Here is an 18,946-nt window from a genome sequence, read left to right as displayed (position 1 = left end):
ATATAATACCTTAAAAGAATCTGTCTCTTACAATTCTAGTCATGAAAGCACCACAAATCTGATCAATCTCTTGATATATACTATCAAGTATTCTTACAAGAATATGAGGATACAAGCAATACTCACACGAGATAAATAAAATTCTCATATTATTAGTCATTCAAACCCAAAATTCAAAGTACAAAAATCTAGCCTATACAAAGACAACTATAGAACACTCTAGAATCAGCATAAGACATAAACGCTAGGGATGATAATGCGCGCGCGCGCACACACATCTATATATAGATATGCGCTTCATTAATGATTATTTGACTATGAGAGGCACCATTTATTACATAAAAATAAAAAAATTACTTAAACTTTAAAAACAAGTCAGCTACCAAATAATAGGAAACTAAATCAAAGGACATGGTCTTCTAGTAGTCCTTTTTAGCAATTCACATGCAATTTCCCATTAGCTATTCATAACAAAACCTTTTCGGTAACAATTTGTCCATCACCAGAGCTTTCGCTTTCAGCGGAGGTCATGGCTAATCACTAGCTGATGTGACTCTAGAAGAAAAAAAGGAGGTGAGTGGGGGAAAAAAAAGTGAGGGGAAAATATGTAAAATTACTCAATATTCACCAAATCCTGAATCTAGTCTATAGAGTACGGACTAAATAGAAATTTGTTAAATTTGCCAACATAATTTGTGGTTTTCCTATTTTAGGTGGCTTTAAATGGAATTTTCCCATTAATCTTTATTTACAAATATAATCTATATGCATTGGTCAATGAAATGCTTTTATTATGTATTATATTATTTAGACCCTTTAAAATTACACTGGAATCTTATAGAGAATCAAATAATGTACTTTCACTCCCTCTCATAATGAGAAAATGAAGGTAAATTTTTTTTCCGATTTTCAAGTGTGCATTGAAGAACCATCTTCTTTTGTGGGGCATATTCGTTCATCTGATTTGAGTCAATTAAAATATACGCATTCCTCCCAAAAAAATGCATGACAAACATTGATTATATATTTCAAATATTGTCAAGAATTCAATTAAAATTTCAAATATATTAATCAAATTTAATTTTGAAAATGAAAGAGTTGATCAATGAGGTGAAGCGGAGTTGTAGAAGCTATAGTTGACCAAGGTTGGGCGAGAAAAATAGGGTTTTACTTACATGTAAGAGTTGAATATTTCCACGTCTTATATATATCTCCTTCGTCTTCATCTTCGTCTTCTTCTTCTCAGTGTCATTAATTCTTTTACACTCTCATTTCCCCCTCCAAACTTTAAAAACCTTCAATACTTTTATCACAGGTCAGTTTATCTCACAAGCTCGATATCTATCTATATTTATATTTAAGTGATCAACGTCGTTCAATGATTTGTTTGAAATTTGAAGAGAAAGAGAGAGCTGTGTATGAAGCAATTCATCTCCTGCTTATAATTTGTACTGTTTTAGTCTCCCCTCTGGACTTTTTTAACTGCGAAGAAAAAGCTGAATAACCTAATTTATGATATTAGATCATTTAAAATTGAAACGAGTGTATAAATCATAGTTTTGAATGTGAGTTAGAAATCCCCATTGTGATTTATTGTTCAATTACAGAAGGTTACACATTTTTCTTGTTCTGTTGATCACCGCATTAAGAAAAATGATGTTGATGTTATATATAACTTTCTTTTAGCTGACATCAATTCAGTGTTTCTTCATGGATTGCTATTTCAAGTATTGCTCCCATAGTCCCCTCGCATTTCTTATCTAATTTCTCAATTTTAGCCATCAAATATTTTGAAACCAAAATTTTTTTTTTTTTGAGTTATCTTCCTTTTGCATGTTCCATTAGTGAACAGGCTTGATTTGTGAAAACTTTATATATAAATGGGCAATGAACAAAACTTAGAAGTGCTAAATGCACTGGACGTTGCCAAAACACAATGGTACCACTTCACCACCATCATCATCGCGGGAATGGGCTTCTTCACCGACGCATATGACCTCTTTTGCATATCACTCATCACAAAGCTTCTCGGTCGGATATATTACTACGTTGACGGTTCATCGAAGCCGGGCTCCTTGCCTCCTAATGTTTCAGCAGCAGTAAACGGCGTAGCTTTCTGCGGAACACTTTCCGGGCAGTTGTTCTTTGGATGGCTCGGAGACAAACTAGGACGAAAGAAAGTGTACGGCTTGACTTTGATGTTGATGGTGTTTTGTTCTATTGCTTCAGGTTTGTATAGACTTAATAACAAAACCTACTAATATACTTTATGCCCTAACTATGAGTTGAATTAATAGCGAGTTCTTATATTTTTCTCTAATTTCCAGCAAGGTCTTTGTAGGTTTTGTTTTTATTGGTCTATACAATTTCCTCAATTGTAAGCATTAGTCCTTATGCTCATAATATGTTAATTAGGGCTGATGCAGATGTTAATTAAGTGTGATGTAAGTTACTACCAAAAAAAAAAAGTAAGTTACTACCCAAAAAAATATGAGGTTTTTCAAAAAATAAAATGATGTAATAAAGTTTATTTATTATCAACATAAAAATGAAAAATATGCTAATTAACAATAGTCTCCTCGTATCAATGTATAATTTGTAATATGGTTTATTTTGATTTGCTTTAAATGCATGCAATAAAATTAATCTAGGTAGATGGGAGAGTTATGTTATCAGCTACTAACACTGTTTTTCTTGTAAGTTAACACATTATGAGCATATATAAAAGCTAATGCTTATAATTGAAGAAACTCTAAAGACCCCATAAAATAAATTACAACAACTTAATTAAAAAATTAACTAAATGAAACTATAAAAGACTAATGAATTAATTTTCTCAAAAAGGTATCTTACCACAATTTGATCTGAATTGTAAGAACCCAACTGGTACCTTATAAAGATAAGGATTTAAGTTGAACTATCGACATGAAAACTTTATTAGAGAATAATTATATTATCTCCAGTCGTTAATATAAGACTAAGTTGACTAACTTTAGGAGATTAAAAAAGTTACTAAATTATTTAATTATAACATAAGTTACATGATCTTTCTATAATACTTATATAAGTCATTAGAATATATATCAATTTATAACTGAGATAAATTAGTTTGGAGTTCCATAATTTTTTCAAAATAGTTAACTGGGTCTTATATTAAGGACCGAAGGCAGTAGTTGCACCTTGAGCTGAGCAAGACAGGCTTTAACCACTGAGTGTTGTATTTGGATGCTTATTCAGGTTTGTCGTTTGGACATGATCCGAAGGGCGTGATGTCAACGCTCTGCTTTTTTCGGTTCTGGTTAGGGTTTGGGATTGGTGGCGATTATCCTCTTTCTGCTACCATAATGTCTGAGTATTCAAACAAGAAGACTCGAGGGGCCTTTATTGCTGCAGTTTTTGCCATGCAAGGGTTTGGCATCTTGGGAGGAGGAATAGTCGCAATGGTTATATCTGCTATTTTCATGAAAAAGTGAGTACAACAATTGCTTTAATACTAATTTCTTTCTTTTTTTTTTTATAACTGAATTCTAATTTCAATTAAATAGTGCAAAACTTCTACTTAAACTCTGAATTATTACATGCATATCCCTTTGGCTAACTTTTAAAAAGTTGACCATAAATATATCCGAACTTTTCAAATTTTGTTAATAATTATTTTCTTTAATTTGAGTTGGACACTAATCCAAATGTATATATTACCTTTAGTCCTTAATATAAGAGTTGGATAACTAATTTAGAGAGATTAAAAAAATTAATTAAATCGGTTAGTTGTAATAAATGTGTGCTGACTTCCCTAAACTACTATCTTTAATCATATGCATTAAAACGTTCCTTGATAAGAATCTCTTATAATCATTAGGGATATTTTAGAGAAAACATTATAAATTTGAGAGACAAAATAGATTGAGGTCTTTTATTTAGAACCAAATTTAATTTTCAACTATCTCTTATATATATATATATATATATATTAAGGACCGGGGTGGCATCATACTTAAACATTGAATCATATGTATGCAATCTCTAACTTCAAGTTTAACGATAAGCACATTCAAGCTTTTAAATTTCTACACACACACACACACACACACACACACACACATTTTTCCTATATAGTCAAATAAATTGTTGTTTTACGAACAATTGACAGGGAAAATAGGGTTGTTTTTATGAATAGAGGTGAGGGAGAACAATTCTTACGAAACTTGTAATCTAATTTCTTGTTAAATTAATAACATGAAATTGGATACATAAATTTTTCATAAATTTTAACTTACAGTATGAAAAATAAATTCTTGACATTTGAAACTTAACAATGAATACTATAAATTATTAAATTTGCACAAATAATTCCTCTATGTCACCAATTAGTTCATTTCTCGAATAATTGTGTCAAACATTATGAAGATTATATCAATTTAGACTTACTTTTAATACAAAAAACTCTTTCAAATTTTTAATTATATGCATATAACCACTTCCACTTTAATTCATATGCATGTTTGACATGCAACACACACAAACTGTATAAATGATGTACATTCTACTAACGAAACAAACAGATTAATTGATATATAATTGATGAGTAACGTCTATAAATTTACTCAAGAAAAGTTATCTCAATAAATTTATAATTTTAATGTATAATTATACTTTGCTTGTGTCTGTATCATTTCAACTTCAATTAATGCATGAAGAAGAAAGTTTATAATTATTTTATCATCATATTATTGCATGGTAATCACCAGGTTTAAAGCACCACCTTACGAGGTTGACCCAATCGGATCGACTGTTCCACAAGCAGACTACGTTTGGAGAATAATTCTAGTGGTGGGAGCCATCCCTGCCGGTTTAACCTATTACTGGCGGTGCAAGATGCCGGAAACCGCTCGCTACACGGCCCTCATTGCTCAGAACACTGAACGCGCTGCCGCGGACATGTCCAAGGTTTTACAAGTCGAGATTCAAGCCGAACCCCAAAAACCTAGACAAGAACGAGCTCAATTATATGGCTTGTTCTCAAAGGAATTCCTGAAACGCCATGGATTACACCTTCTTGGAACAGCAAGCACGTGGTTCTTGCTTGACATTGCGTTTTACAGTCAAAATTTGTTTCAGAAGGATATCTTTAGTGCCATAGGTTGGATTCCTCCGTCAAAAACCATGAGCTGTCTTGAAGAAGTCTTCAAAATCGCTAGGGCTCAGACTCTTATTGCTTTGTGCAGTACAGTTCCAGGTTACTGATTTACTGTTGCTTTGATTGATATAATAGGAAGACTCGCTATTCAATTGGTGGGTTTCTCCTTCATGACTGTGTTCATGTTTGCCCTAGCTATTCCTTACAATCACTGGACTCGTAAGGATATCATCAGCATAGAATAGGGTTTGTGGTGATGTACGCGCTTACATTCTTCTTCGCCAACTTTGGGCCTAATGCTACAACGTTTGTCGTGCCAGCGGAGATTTTTCCGGCGAGATTCCGATCTACTTGTCACGGGATATCATCAGCATCGGGAAAGCTCGGGGCTATTGTGGGCGCATTTGGGTTCTTGTATTTGGCACAGAATCAAGACAAGAGCGAGGCAGATGCAGGATATCCTGCAGGTATTGGAGTGAGGAATTCATTGATTGTGTTAGGTGTGATTAATGTTTTAGGGTTCTTCTTTACTTTCTTAGTGCCAGAGCCAAAGCGAAAATCTTTAGAGGAGATATCAGGGGAGCAAAATAATAATGACGAGGAAAGTGGGAGATAGCTTGGAACTTATGTACGTTTCTTAGAGGAAATTTTGGGGAAAAAAATTCCCTGTTTTCTTGTAGCTATAGTAATATATTGAGGAATATAGAAAGTTGCAGATATATAGAGTAGCCATTATTGAAAAGTTTAATTTATTTGCTTGATTATTAGGCTAGGTTTATTTGTTTACTTTCAATAAGGTTATATATTCGGATTGTAATTGCGTTCTGAGATTATTGCACATCTAGAAGGTTAATCTGTTATCACATTCATAAGTTTTGCTCAATGAAGTCTTTTAATTTAGTACTAATTAATTGAATCGAATACGTTCAACTCAATAATATTATAGTCATGCACATGAAGCTCCTCTGTAGTGAGCAGATTCTCTTTCCCTTCTCTTGGGGTTTGAATTGTTTTTATATTTGATTTCAATTATCAAGATTCTGATTTTATTTCATTTTTTGTTTAATCTCATTCATTCATTTTAAATTTTGAACAATGTATTCAATTATTCGAATATGTCAGAAAGATGATAGCGGAGCTGTATATTAGAGAGCTTAGGGTGTTTTTGACGAAGGGCAAAAGTGAAGATGAATTATTGATTCAATCTTGTTTAAATTAGCTTATTCATCCAACAATGTCTAAAGATTATTGATTGGGTTAATACCATTTTTAATATCTCAAATTTAACCTCATTTTGATTTTAATCCCTAAAATTTGAGACCAATGGTTTTGGTTTTTGAAATTTAGCCTCATTTTGTTCTGCCCAGATATTTCTAGTTCTGAAACAAGGTTTTAAGAATTAAAACCAATTGTTTCAAATTTCAGAAATCAAAAGGATGATGTTAAATTTCAAAAATTAAAAATAATATTAACTCTTACTGATTCGAAATCTAACAGATTAGTGGGTATAGGTGTGGAAAGGAAACTTTTTTTGTTTTTTTGGTTAAGTACACTTCTTATTGGAGATACTTATGTTTGTAATACTATCGGCTACTAAATTTGGCAACTCTCTTAGCGGATATCCAAAGCTTTATGGGTATATATGGTGCAGTTTGTTGGAATATTGGGAATCGCAACTCAGTGAAGAAGAGAGGATTTGAAGGATGGTGTTAGAAAATAAATGGAAGGACAAAGACACGTCCGGATTTGAGGTCTGGAGTAATCTAGCCCACTCGCACACAAAGAATCAACTACTAAAGCCTATTCTGTTTAACTATTCGGCTTAAGTATATCTTTTATCCACTTGTGATTAATCTTAATTATTTGGCTTAGATATCTCCGATTTTGCCACGTGTTCATCACTTGATGAGAGCTTGCATTATTCATTTTTCTCATTTGGATAGATATAACTATTCCAAAATTCATAAAATGAAATCTTAAATTGTTATTACCACCTCAATTTTAGGAATTAAGCATTTCCTAAACTCATGAGTTTATCCTTTTTTGCCAAGTGTTTTGTTAGAAAATGAACTGCCAAGTTGTTTTTATGACCCCAAGTTTAGGAATTACGCATTTCCTGAAAACAAAGATAAATCTCTATTCTCAAATGATAAAATGCATTGGAAAGTTATTAATAGTAACAATAGTATAGGAACTATGCATTTCCAACAGCATGCCTATTGTCAGAAGGGACTTTTATGTCATTTCTCTGTAATTTCATAATACACATTTAAGTTGTCCTTTCCTTTGTGTCATGACCAACTTTTAGGTGCTTTTTTTAGAATTTATTATTTTTAAGCTTCTTCTTGTGTCATTTTTCCCAATTTAATTTTAATAACATTTTTCATAGTATATAAAATTCATATTTGTTTTGATACAAAGTTACATTTGTGATGTCAGTACTTTTTAACGCCTTTAGTATGCATTTAGAAGCATTATGATTCAGGCAAAACATAAATTAAACCCATAGGTTAAAATATTTTATTTTGATTCTCATATTACTATTTATTTGGTGATTCCATATTTTGTTGTCTAAATTTAAAAATTCATAACTAATTATGAAAAAATTGTATTGAGGTGATTCAGTTCTCCATTTAAATCTCTTTCAATTTTCTATAAGGAAAAAAATACTCATTGGATTATTTTCTTGCACATCTAATAAAAAAAAAAATGCGTGACGTGGTACTATTCATATGGTTAAATAGTAATTTACAGTTTTTTTTAATCCTAACTTTAAGTAGTTGATGTGATACTGTTCATATGGTTCAATAATACTTTACAATTTTTTTGTCCTAATTTTGAACAATCATAACTCTTAACATACACATTCATTTTAAGTGATCTATTACTTTTTTTAAATCTTAGGATGTGTTTGTATTACTCATAGAATATCATGTGTTAATTTGTTCATTTGCTTTACTTTTATCCTGTCTCAAGTTTACTACTTTATGTTGGAATGTTCATCCTATTACTTTGAATTAACATGTTATAAACATCTCTTTACGTACAAATAACCATTCTAACATTTCATAAATTATTCTTATGCTTTATTATACTCATCTTTACATGCCAATATCATCATTCATTATTACATATCATTATACACACATCAACATATAGAGAGGATTATTACATAACATAACATAATATAATACATAAATGTTTGATTCTCCACTTCAATCTCCTTACTTTATTTTACACATCTTCTTTCCATGCTTACCATACCTATTATGGGTGGATAAGAGAGGGTAAGATTTAGGAGAATCTCAATAGCAAACATATCACTCAAATATATAAGGCATAGCTTGGTATTACATAACATGCTTGCAAATTTACCATTTCCATAATACAATGACACGTTTGAAAATGCATAGGCCTATGTTATATCTCAAGCATAACCACATACAATAATGTATCATTTCATATGGTCACATAAACATAACAAACATGCCAATCCATGCAAGCAAACACCAAGCATATAAAAGCAATGTCAACTTTGCTACCTTAGAGCTTTACATTATTTCTCTTGCTTTCTTTTCTTCCAACCATTGAAGTTGTTTGATCGACCTTCTAATTTATCTTTCTTAATGTCACATGGCCCTAATTACATCAACACATCATGCCATTCACTTATTAGAGCCATGGAAGCAAGTGACATACATGACTTGCTCTCTTACATAACCCTTAACTCTAACTTTTGGACTTAAATCCAATCTTTCTAAAATTAATTTTGTATGCTATTCTCATATAATTTTGTATATAGAATCTATTTCTAAGCTTCAAATTAACAAAATCCAATTCCTTCCTCTTTTTCTAGCTTAGTTGAACACTTAGGGTTTTAAGACAAAAATTTTATTTTCAACTCTAATGCTCCCAAAATCACTTTCTCATCTTTACCTTACATAATTTTTCATTCTAAACACATTAGGAGCATCAAAATTATCAAAATACATCTATGTCTAAAACCCTAATTAATGCCGAAATTCATGAAACATAAAAATTTAGATTCTTTCCATTCATACAAAACCACTTCTTTAACATAATTTTTTACCTCTTAATCTTTAGTCCAACTTCAATTAATTTTTTCCATAACTGAATCAAAATTGGACAGCATCTCTTTCTTAGATTTCATGCTTCCAAAACTCATTAAAATCATAATCAAATTTAGTAACATAAACTACAACACCAACAACAATCAAACTTATAACTTACCTCAAGTTGTGCATGATTCTTGGTAGTTCGTTCACTTCCTTTCCTTCTTCTTCTCCTCCTTTTTCCCTTCTCCATTTCATTTTCTCCCCTCTGTTTACTCTCTTGGCCAAAAACTCACACAAAGTGGAAAGGAAGAGGTATTTGTAATGCTCCCAAAAATTAACTACATTGAAATGTATTTTCAATTCCATCCTTTGTAATTACCATTTTATCCCTTGATATTTGCCTCTTAAAGTTGCATAAAATTACATGGATGAGGTGTCATTTTCTTAATCTTCCATATGTCTTTAACTCTATTGAAATGTGATTTGAAATCCATAACTAAATTGGAAGGTTATTTGAAATCCATAATATTATTTTATTCCATTTTCCATCACCTACCATTCTTGAAATAGAAACTTCCAATATTACCCTTACATATGTGACACCAAAATGGAGGGAAAAAGAGAAGGAAAAAGACCACTACTGAACTATAAGTTATTACATTGAACCATGCTATAAAATTGCATCGTATCGAGTAAATTTTCGGATCCTGCCTTATTTGTCCTAACAATCTCATCTTGTAGTCCACAATCATCTCTCATCATTAATAACCTCTCATGGCTCAATGATAATGAGAATCTGGAAGAAATGACATTTAAAAATTTGTCCTCCTTTTAGGAAATCAAATTACTTTATATCAACGTAATTTTGACCAAATTTTTTTTGATGCTTCCTAGATTCAAAAATTCAACCCTTGGTTCCATTAATTTCCTTTTATTATAGATAAAATATCTAATTTTTCTCAAGCCAAAACTCAGTTTGGAAGTATTTCTTCTAGAATTTCTCATGAATTGCCTCCACTTGGCAAAATTATGCTTTAAATATTTTTAAATCCAATTTCTTCACATTTTGGGGATGAAATCATTTTAATAAAATCCAAATAATTTCTCAAATAATTAATTCCCATTTGTATGCAATTATTTGAGGTCTTCTCGTATTTTAAATAATTGGATTCGACTGAATATCACTTAATTAACCAAATTTCTAAAAATATCATAAATTCCCTTTTTGAGGTATTTTCCTCATTTTAAACCTCAAATGGGACTTAAAACATCATTTCCTATTTTTCAGAGATTTTTTTGGGATTTTTAGGCATATTTTTCATAATTACCTTTTTTTGGTCTGGAACTTTTTAAAATTATAATTTTGCCCTTGCTCAGCTTAACCAAAAAAACCATCTCATTGAGGTCTCTATCATAATCTTTGGCCTATAATCATCCTCATTTCTTATTGTAAGCCCCTGAGGCTTTACTGGTCTAACTTTTACTTTGAATTTAGTCCATGAGAATCCTTTTATCCTTTTAGAAAATTTTTGAGACTCCTACTCAAAGGGTTCTAATAGCTTACTCATTTCAAGTTATTTCTTATACTCCTAGGTTAAAAATTTGGGATGTTACAATATTTATAGCTACATAGCAATTTTATATTGTTTGTTTTAGTTATGTCTGAGCCTTTTCATTTTTGAATGGCATAAAGCAGCCAGACTCATTGGTGTATTTTCACTGACATCTGGTGGTGTATTTTCACTGATATCTGGTGGAATAAGCAGCTGTCACATATCTAGCCGTACGAGATGCTTATATAATGTGTTATGTTACCCAGAACCATCATTGGTTTATTCTTATGTTCCTTATGTACTAGTATTTACTTAGCTCCTTATATATTTACTTGGCAAAATGATTACTTGTAAACATGCAAAATAGGAAAATTATTCTTTTATCTTTGAACTTTTAATCTATTTGTAACTCAATCTTTTAATTATGACTTGGTACTACGCGGTCTCTAAACTTTTGACTTGCTTATTACTTAGATATTTATCTTTTCATTTTTTTTAAAAAAAAAATTGATTCTAGTCACCCATAACTCATGAGTAAGCTCAACTCAAACTCAATCATCAACAACAATAAGCCTTATCCCACTAGGTAGAGTCGGTTACATGAATCGCATAACGTCATTGTGCTCTATCAACAACCAAGTTCTTAGATATATTATTGACCAGGAGGTCTCGTCAAACTCAATCATCATGTGTCAAAAAATATTAACAGCTCAAAGACACATGGAATTTACATCAAATCTTAAAAGTATGTTTTAGAAAAATGAGAAGTGAAGGACAAAGATCATGAGTGACGAGGATATTTTTTTAAAAAAAAATGAAATAAGGGCTGAGTTATAAACTAATCAAAATTTAAGAATGGAATCATAGCACATCCTAGTTAAAGGATTAAGTGACAAGTAGATCAAAAGTTGAATGACCAACCAACAAGGTTTGGTCTAGTAGAAGGGCTAGTATCTTACAATATGGGGAATTCATATTCAAATCCCTACTAGAAAAGATGCACACATTTAGTGATCAATAGTGCATCAAACATGATTGCCTTCAATAAAAGAATATTTGTGCTTAACAGACAAAAAAAAAATTGAATGACTAGAAGATTAAATTTTCATATTAAATAAGCCCAGCGTGATCCCATGGCAGTTTTGATACGTAAGCGGGGACATTGGGGTTACGCTCAACAGTTTTCATCATAGTATACTATCTCTTATATAATGCGTAATTTCATATTTCACAAAAAAAATATATGGTAGAAATTCTAAAAGTTACACCCAGACTTAAGGGGCCAGTTGGGTGGAGATAAGGAGAGAGAGTTTAATTTCTCGTGAAGTAACAATCCTCCTTACTTTGTTTATCAAAATGATTAAGAGTGTGTTTGGATTGTCGATTCGCCAACGTAACGTGCCTAGGAACCTGTGAAACGAAGGTTAAAGGTTTATTTACAGATTAAAGATTGTTTGGATGGGTTTTAAACGCAACCAACTTATGGAGGAAAAGTTCAGTACGGTACAACGCTAGAAATATTAGCTTTTGCCGTTTCTAACGTGGAGAGAGAAAGGATGAAGATAAAAATAACGATAAGGGTATTTAAGTAGGTTCTGCCGTAATGCAATAATATGATATTTTTCTTTGGTAATAATTTAATTATTTTTTATTTAAGCAGGTCCTCACATTTTTTTCTTTTGTCTCATCTATTTCGTTAGTATAATAAGTTTTTATTCAGACCAAATAAATTTTAATTTATATTCATGTTTGTCTATTATGTATATTTAATTAATTATCTACAATATGTTTTTAAATTTTTCTCCGTAACAAATATTTTTATTTTATAATTTCACAAATAAACTATTTATATTTTATCAAATAATTTTATGTATTTTTTAAACTATTATCACATTAAAAACATAAAATTTCAAATATTACTATTTAATAAAATTTATGCCCTTTTCAGTCATTTTACAACTAAACTAACTTTTCTATTAATCATCCAAACAACTTTTAACTTTTTCAACTAACTTTTTAAAAGCACATATCCAAACATACTCTAACTGACTTTTACTCTAACTTTAGTTACAAAAGTCAGTTAGCCTAGAAGTCAGTTTTGCCTAACGTCAATCCAAACATACCCTAACTTCCCAACAAATTAAGCCTCATACTTTTCTTATAATTATGAAAGTAATTTACTGAGCGGAATCAGAATAAATTGGGCCCCTTTGATTCAAAGAATCGATTGGAGTGAAAATGAATGGAAAACAAATTAAAAAGAAAAGAATGAAAAATTTCCGGCCAAGTAAGTGTTTGATTCACATTGAAATTGATCATGAGTTTGTAGAAAATTTATGTTTGGTTGAATGAAAAAAGATTGAGAAATTGAGTTATTTTACCATATTACCCTTAATGAAAGAATATAATATTATCAAATAAAAAATATTTTTTTAATAAAAGACAAAAGGATATAAAATAAAAAAAATGCTTTCCAACCTTACACAATAATAATATTATTAAAAAAATTATAATTTAAATAAATAACATGAACATTTCAGTATAAATATAAAAATCACTATAAATATTAAATGATTAAAAATAAATAAAAAATTAAATAACAAAGTGTAAATAAAATATATTAAAGAAAATAAAATACTTAATTTGAATGTGAAAAAAGTATAAAGATTATATAAAGATCATACGTTCTGATTTATGTATAAAAAATATAAAGATTATATAAAGATCATACATTCTGATTTAGGTTTGTGAGAATTGTAATTTCTTTTCAATTCCTTCTTTATATTTTTATCAATTGAGCATTTTTGTTGTAAACAAAATTTATATACTATATTTTTTAAGTTGATCACATTTTGTCTTTAAATCGCAAGATGTAATATGACAAGGGGACAATATATCATTCTTAATTTAAATACAAATTAGACAAATAACGTATCATTTAAAAGCTTACTGAACTTAGTTTCTAAAGCAACAAGACCTATTCAAAAAAATTTTTTGTTTTTAAAGTTATGTTCGGTGAAATTTAAGCCTCAATATGACAAGGAAATGAGTAAGCAAACTCGAATTTGATGCAACAAGTTCAAATTTTCTTGCATCATTTTCGAATTTGCTCAAGAAAATTATAATTTTCTTGCATCACATTCTAATTTGTTCCAACATATTTAACGGTGCTTGTAATATCCTAAATTTAGGCTTAGAGGTGTAAGAAATAGCTTGAAATAAGTAAACTACCAGACATCAATCGACAAAAGTCTCAGAAGTTTCTTAAAAAGATCAAACGATTCTTAGGGCCCAAATGACAAAGAGAGAGTTTTCTGGGACTAAGAAATAAAGAAGATTGAAACTTCGATGAAGTCTTGGAGGTCAAGTATAGGAAATTGAGATGAAAATGGACCAGAGTTTATGATAGAAACCTTGATGAGATGGCCCCTAGGGCTAAACCCTGGTAGGAATTTAATTGTAATTTTGAAAAGCTTTGGGTCGGAAAGGGTAATGATGGAAAGTCTGCCCGAAAATTTCACAAAAATTTTAGAAAATGAAAAATGAGGTGTTAAGGTCCATTTAAGGTTACAAAAAATAAAAATGCACCTAGAATGAATTTTTAGTAAATTGGCTAATTATGAAAATTTTGACTAATTAAAGTAAAATTAGTGAAAATTAATTATTTAAAATATGAGGAGGTCTCAAATAATCAGATAGAAATGAGGGAAAAGCAATTTGCAGTTTATGATAGATTGTAAAATTATCCTCGACCCTCAAAAGTACATAGATTTGCTTTAAAAAAACTTAAAGCCGACTTTTACATAGAGAGGGTATCTGGCAAAAGTCAAAATAGAATGCTCATAGGTCAAAGCTTTGCTCGAGGAAAATCAGAGAAATTCCCCATGATAAAAAGGAGTTAGTGATACCTAGGGACAGATTCTCGAATTCATGGATCAATAGAAAGAATTCAGTCAAGTTTACTCCAAAAAAAAATATTATTAAATGTTTAATGGAGAGACAAGGAGAAAAATATTTCTCTCTATGTACATACATATATAATGTCATGTGGAGTTATTTGTGATGAAAAAAGAGTGCCTGGACAAGTCTTAGTATTACTAGGTAAGTTAGGACCCAAAAAAGTACTCAATACGGAGTAAAATTGTAAAATAGGTTGAGGAATAGTCAAGGATGAGAGGGAGCATGAATTTCTTCCTATTGTAATGTTAATTTAATGATGGGATATGGAAGAAATTATACAATTTGTCTAAGAGTATAATTGCAAGAAGTTAAATTATAATAAAATATTTTTTATGATTACATGTGTAATAGGTGGGTGAACATGTGGCAAGGTGGATGGACATGTGGCTTGATCATGGAGGGAAAGACAAGATCATAAGACAAGTAGCCATGGGAATTATAACATTTCACCAAGGTCAAAATAGAAAAATCCAAGCCAAAAATTTGTTTATAAATACCCTATTAATTTAAATAATTTCGGTAAAAAAAGAAAAAATAGGGAGGGAAGATTTTGCTCTCGAGTTTAAGGAAAAGGAAGAAATAAAGGAAAAAAAAGACCAAGTTAGCTTCAAGCAATTATCCAAGGGTCATGTGACATTAAGGAGGATGAAGGGAGAAGGTTAACCAAGCAACCTTAATGGTTGGAAGCAAAAAGGAGCAAAAGAGGCAAGAAAAAAGCTTAAAGTTACAAGGTGGTGAACTTACCGTTATTGTGTACTTGATGTTTATGCTTGTGTGTGTTGATATGTATGATGTTGTTTTGATAATGATATGAAGTATGAGTGGTTGAATGATGCATTGTTTCTTGTATGTTCTATGGCCATGTATGTATGAAATATTGAGCATGTAAGCATGTCATGAACCAAGCATCTATCTTGCATGTATAATAAGTAATGTTTGCTATTGAGATTCTCCCAATTCCACTCCATTAACTAGCCATAATAGGTTCTATGAGCAAGGTAGATGAATGCAAAGTGTGGAATTAAAGAATGAAGAAAAGAGATTGAGAAATGTATTATGAAATGTTATAAATCTCATTATGTTGATGTATCATGAATATACCATAAATGCTATGTAATGATGAATGATGATAATGGCATTTATAATTGAATATAATGATGTATGAATATGGTTTAAGAATTTTTGGAATAACTGCATACAAAATAAAGAAGGTTTATAGCATGATAATGCATATAAAGGGATAAACTATCTCATAATGAACAATTAAATTGAGATAGAGGAAAAATGTGGTAAACAAATGATTCTGCCCATGAACTTTAGTGGGAAATTAGTACACATCCTAAGTTTTAAAATAAGTGGTACATTACCTAAAATGGATGAATGTGCTAAAAGATATGATTTTTCAAAATTAGGGCAGAAAAATTGTAAAGTACTGCTAAACTATATGAACAATACCATTTCACAAATTTTTTTGGAATGAATGAGTAAGTAAATGATCCAATGAGTATTTTTTGCCTGTATAGAATTGTAAGAGCTTTAAATATAGACTTAAATCACCTCAATATGATTTTTTTTTATAATTAATTATGAATTCTTAAAATTAGACTCAAAATCTGAAATTTATCAGTGAATAATAACTCGAGAATCAAATTTCAAAATTTTAATCTACAGGCTTATTTCATAATTTACTTGAACCGTAACGCTTTCAAACATGTATTAAAAGAGATAAATGGAAGGATGTTTCATTGGTTAGGCATATTCCAACTTTCGTACAAAATTCCAATTTATCTAAGCCATACTTGGACAATCTGTTATACCCTGTTTTTTTATGCATGAAGCACTTAGGCATAAGGATTTTGCCCCCTTTCTATTTCTTTGGGTCTGATTCTAGCAATTAATAACCAAAGTAAATTAATAATCAATTCTAGCAATTCATATTGTGGAATATAAAAATATAGCACCTCGTTATACACTTGTTGGTTTTATATATTGTTGATTTTATCCACAAGTCCACTTTTCATATACAAATGCAAAAATACAACACCGCGCCATACTCTTGCATACTATACCACATGTGATAGCCTCTTACAATACATGGATACTGGATAGTTGCAACGTTGCTCGTCCAAGTCATTATAGCATCGCCGCAATGATGGCTAAACAGGCAATCATGATTTTAAAACACAAATTTTCAAACTTTTACTCCATCATTTACAAATTTTGTACTAACATTCGTCTTGAATTTTCAAATCAATTCAGATATCAAACTCAAATTAATTCTAACTTCATGAGTTTTTAAATGCCATAATACGAGCACGATGATAATAAGTTCAAGAATGGTTCTCGTTGTCCGAAAACACACACTTTTAGAAGAGTCTTTGTCCTCGGTAAATTTTTTTACACCACTTTATTTCCAGATTTTACGAGCTCCAATCTAGTCAAGGGCAAATGAGTCATTGGCTGTTTCACACAAGTGACTAAAAATTGGTTCATATCACTTTGGTGGGAACCAATTTTCTTCTCTCTAAAAGAAAATCATAATCTCGTTTTAATTTCTTTCTAGCCTCTTCTTTTAACCAAACGACCGCGGCCACAAAAAAATTTTCAATTTCCCATTTCCTTCGCCAGATCTTTCATGAACCAAACAGGCCTCTAGTTTTTTAATATTTATTGCATATTTACAAACTTAACATTAAAACATGCAAAAATGAAACTCAATTAAAAGGATTCTCTGGTGTTTAACGTTAAAAAAAATAAAAAAATCCACTTTGAAAAGATGAGTTAACTTCAAACAAAAAGAAAATTATACTCAGGTCCCATAGAAGACACAATACTACAAAATGATCCCTAAAAATTTGATAATTGCTTTGGAGTCCCCAAAAGGGACTTGACTGCAATAATAAAAAATTTGAAAAGACCTTCTTGCCCCTAGTACAGAAAAAGTGCTGAAAAGAGAGGTATCAATATAAGCTGCGATAGTTGTCAATATTACTGCTTTACTTGTTAGTTTATCTGTTGATATAAATTTGAAAAAAATCTGATTTCAAAATTACATAATGATGAGTAATATTGACATATTTTATAGACTAATATTATTTTATAATAATGTCATATAATATCATCATTAAAAATCAATTATCACTCATGAAATTATGAAATCGCTTGTCATTAATTAACTTTTCACTTCTTAACAGAGTAAACAAAAATTTTTTTTTCCAAATCACATATATCGAGAAGGAAATTTCAAGTTATTGTGCAGCTATTAACAAGTGAAGTTGTAACCATTAATAATGGACAATGCATCCTATAACAACTCATACGGTCACCATTAACAAGTGAAGAGTTAGTCAGTGACAAATGATTTCATAATTTCACGAATGATAATTGATTTTCAATAACAATATTATATCATATTATAATCAAAAAATATTAGTCCATGGATATGTCAATATTACCTATCATTATGTAACTTAAAATCATTTTTTTAAACTTATATCAGCAGATAAATTAAAAAGTAAAGTAGTAATATTGACACTACTGCGGCTGCATTAACAATTTTCCCTTTTCAGTGCTTTTTCTGTACTAGGAAAAACAAGGCCTTTTCAATTTTTTCATTATTGCAGTCAAATTCTTTTGAACTACGAAACAATTACATATTTTATGAATTTTTTTGTAGTATTTTGTCTTATGTGGGATCTCAGCGCAATTTTCCCAAAAACAAAAAAAAAACAAACTATCATTTACGATTTTTCCAGAAAATTAATTTCATGACAAGCTTGCTTTCCGGGAAGTTAACTTTCTAAGAAGTGCAATAAAATGAACCAAGTGGCTACTATCAAAAAGGAGTGGATGATTGAGTCACGGAGACTAACAATCATAGATTGCAAATGCATAGTTAGGAAGAACTCCTATCACCTAATTTTCCTTTTACTTAATACTAATCCCCAGTTAAAGGAAGATTGCAGAAGCATCAATCAAATCCACATGATAAGATGAGAATTGTAAAACATAATGAGTAACCAAAAATGCAGTGGAACGCCCAAATATTCTGAGCTGCCATATAGTGGCGCTTGGACCAGAACTGGTCATAACAGAGTTCGATTAAACAATATAGAAAGGAAGGATCTTTCCCACTCTTCCACAACGGGGAAAACGCAAATGTTTTAACAATAGTGTTTGTCGATGTAACTAATGGTTTATCCAATTTTACTAATCAATAA

General features: G+C 30.5%; 1 long non-coding RNA gene and 1 pseudogene across 2 annotated transcripts; one reads left to right on the top strand and one right to left on the bottom strand.

The window, feature by feature from the left end:
- Nucleotides 1–1,880: 1,880 nt before the first annotated feature.
- LOC114759676 (inorganic phosphate transporter 1-4-like) lies at nt 1,881–5,753 on the top strand (annotated as a pseudogene).
- Nucleotides 5,754–8,181: 2,428 nt separating this feature from the next.
- LOC114759670 (uncharacterized) lies at nt 8,182–9,466 on the bottom strand. 2 transcript variants are annotated; one of them, XR_003741942.1, is made up of 2 exons: nt 9,385–9,466; nt 8,182–8,401 (listed from the first exon to the last, which is right to left on the bottom strand). It is a non-coding gene; the product is annotated as an uncharacterized LOC114759670 (long non-coding RNA). The 2 variants fall into 2 exon arrangements; XR_003741941.1 differs by having other exon boundaries at nt 9,389–9,466.
- Nucleotides 9,467–18,946: the final 9,480 nt, after the last annotated feature.

The sequence above is a fragment of the Neltuma alba genome, unplaced genomic scaffold (assembly GCF_004799145.2).
Source record: "Neltuma alba isolate B1F8T4 unplaced genomic scaffold, ASM479914v2 tig00010877_pilon, whole genome shotgun sequence".
Lineage (NCBI taxonomy): Eukaryota > Viridiplantae > Streptophyta > Magnoliopsida > Fabales > Fabaceae > Neltuma > Neltuma alba.
This window is presented reverse-complemented; position numbering and strand designations above follow the sequence as displayed.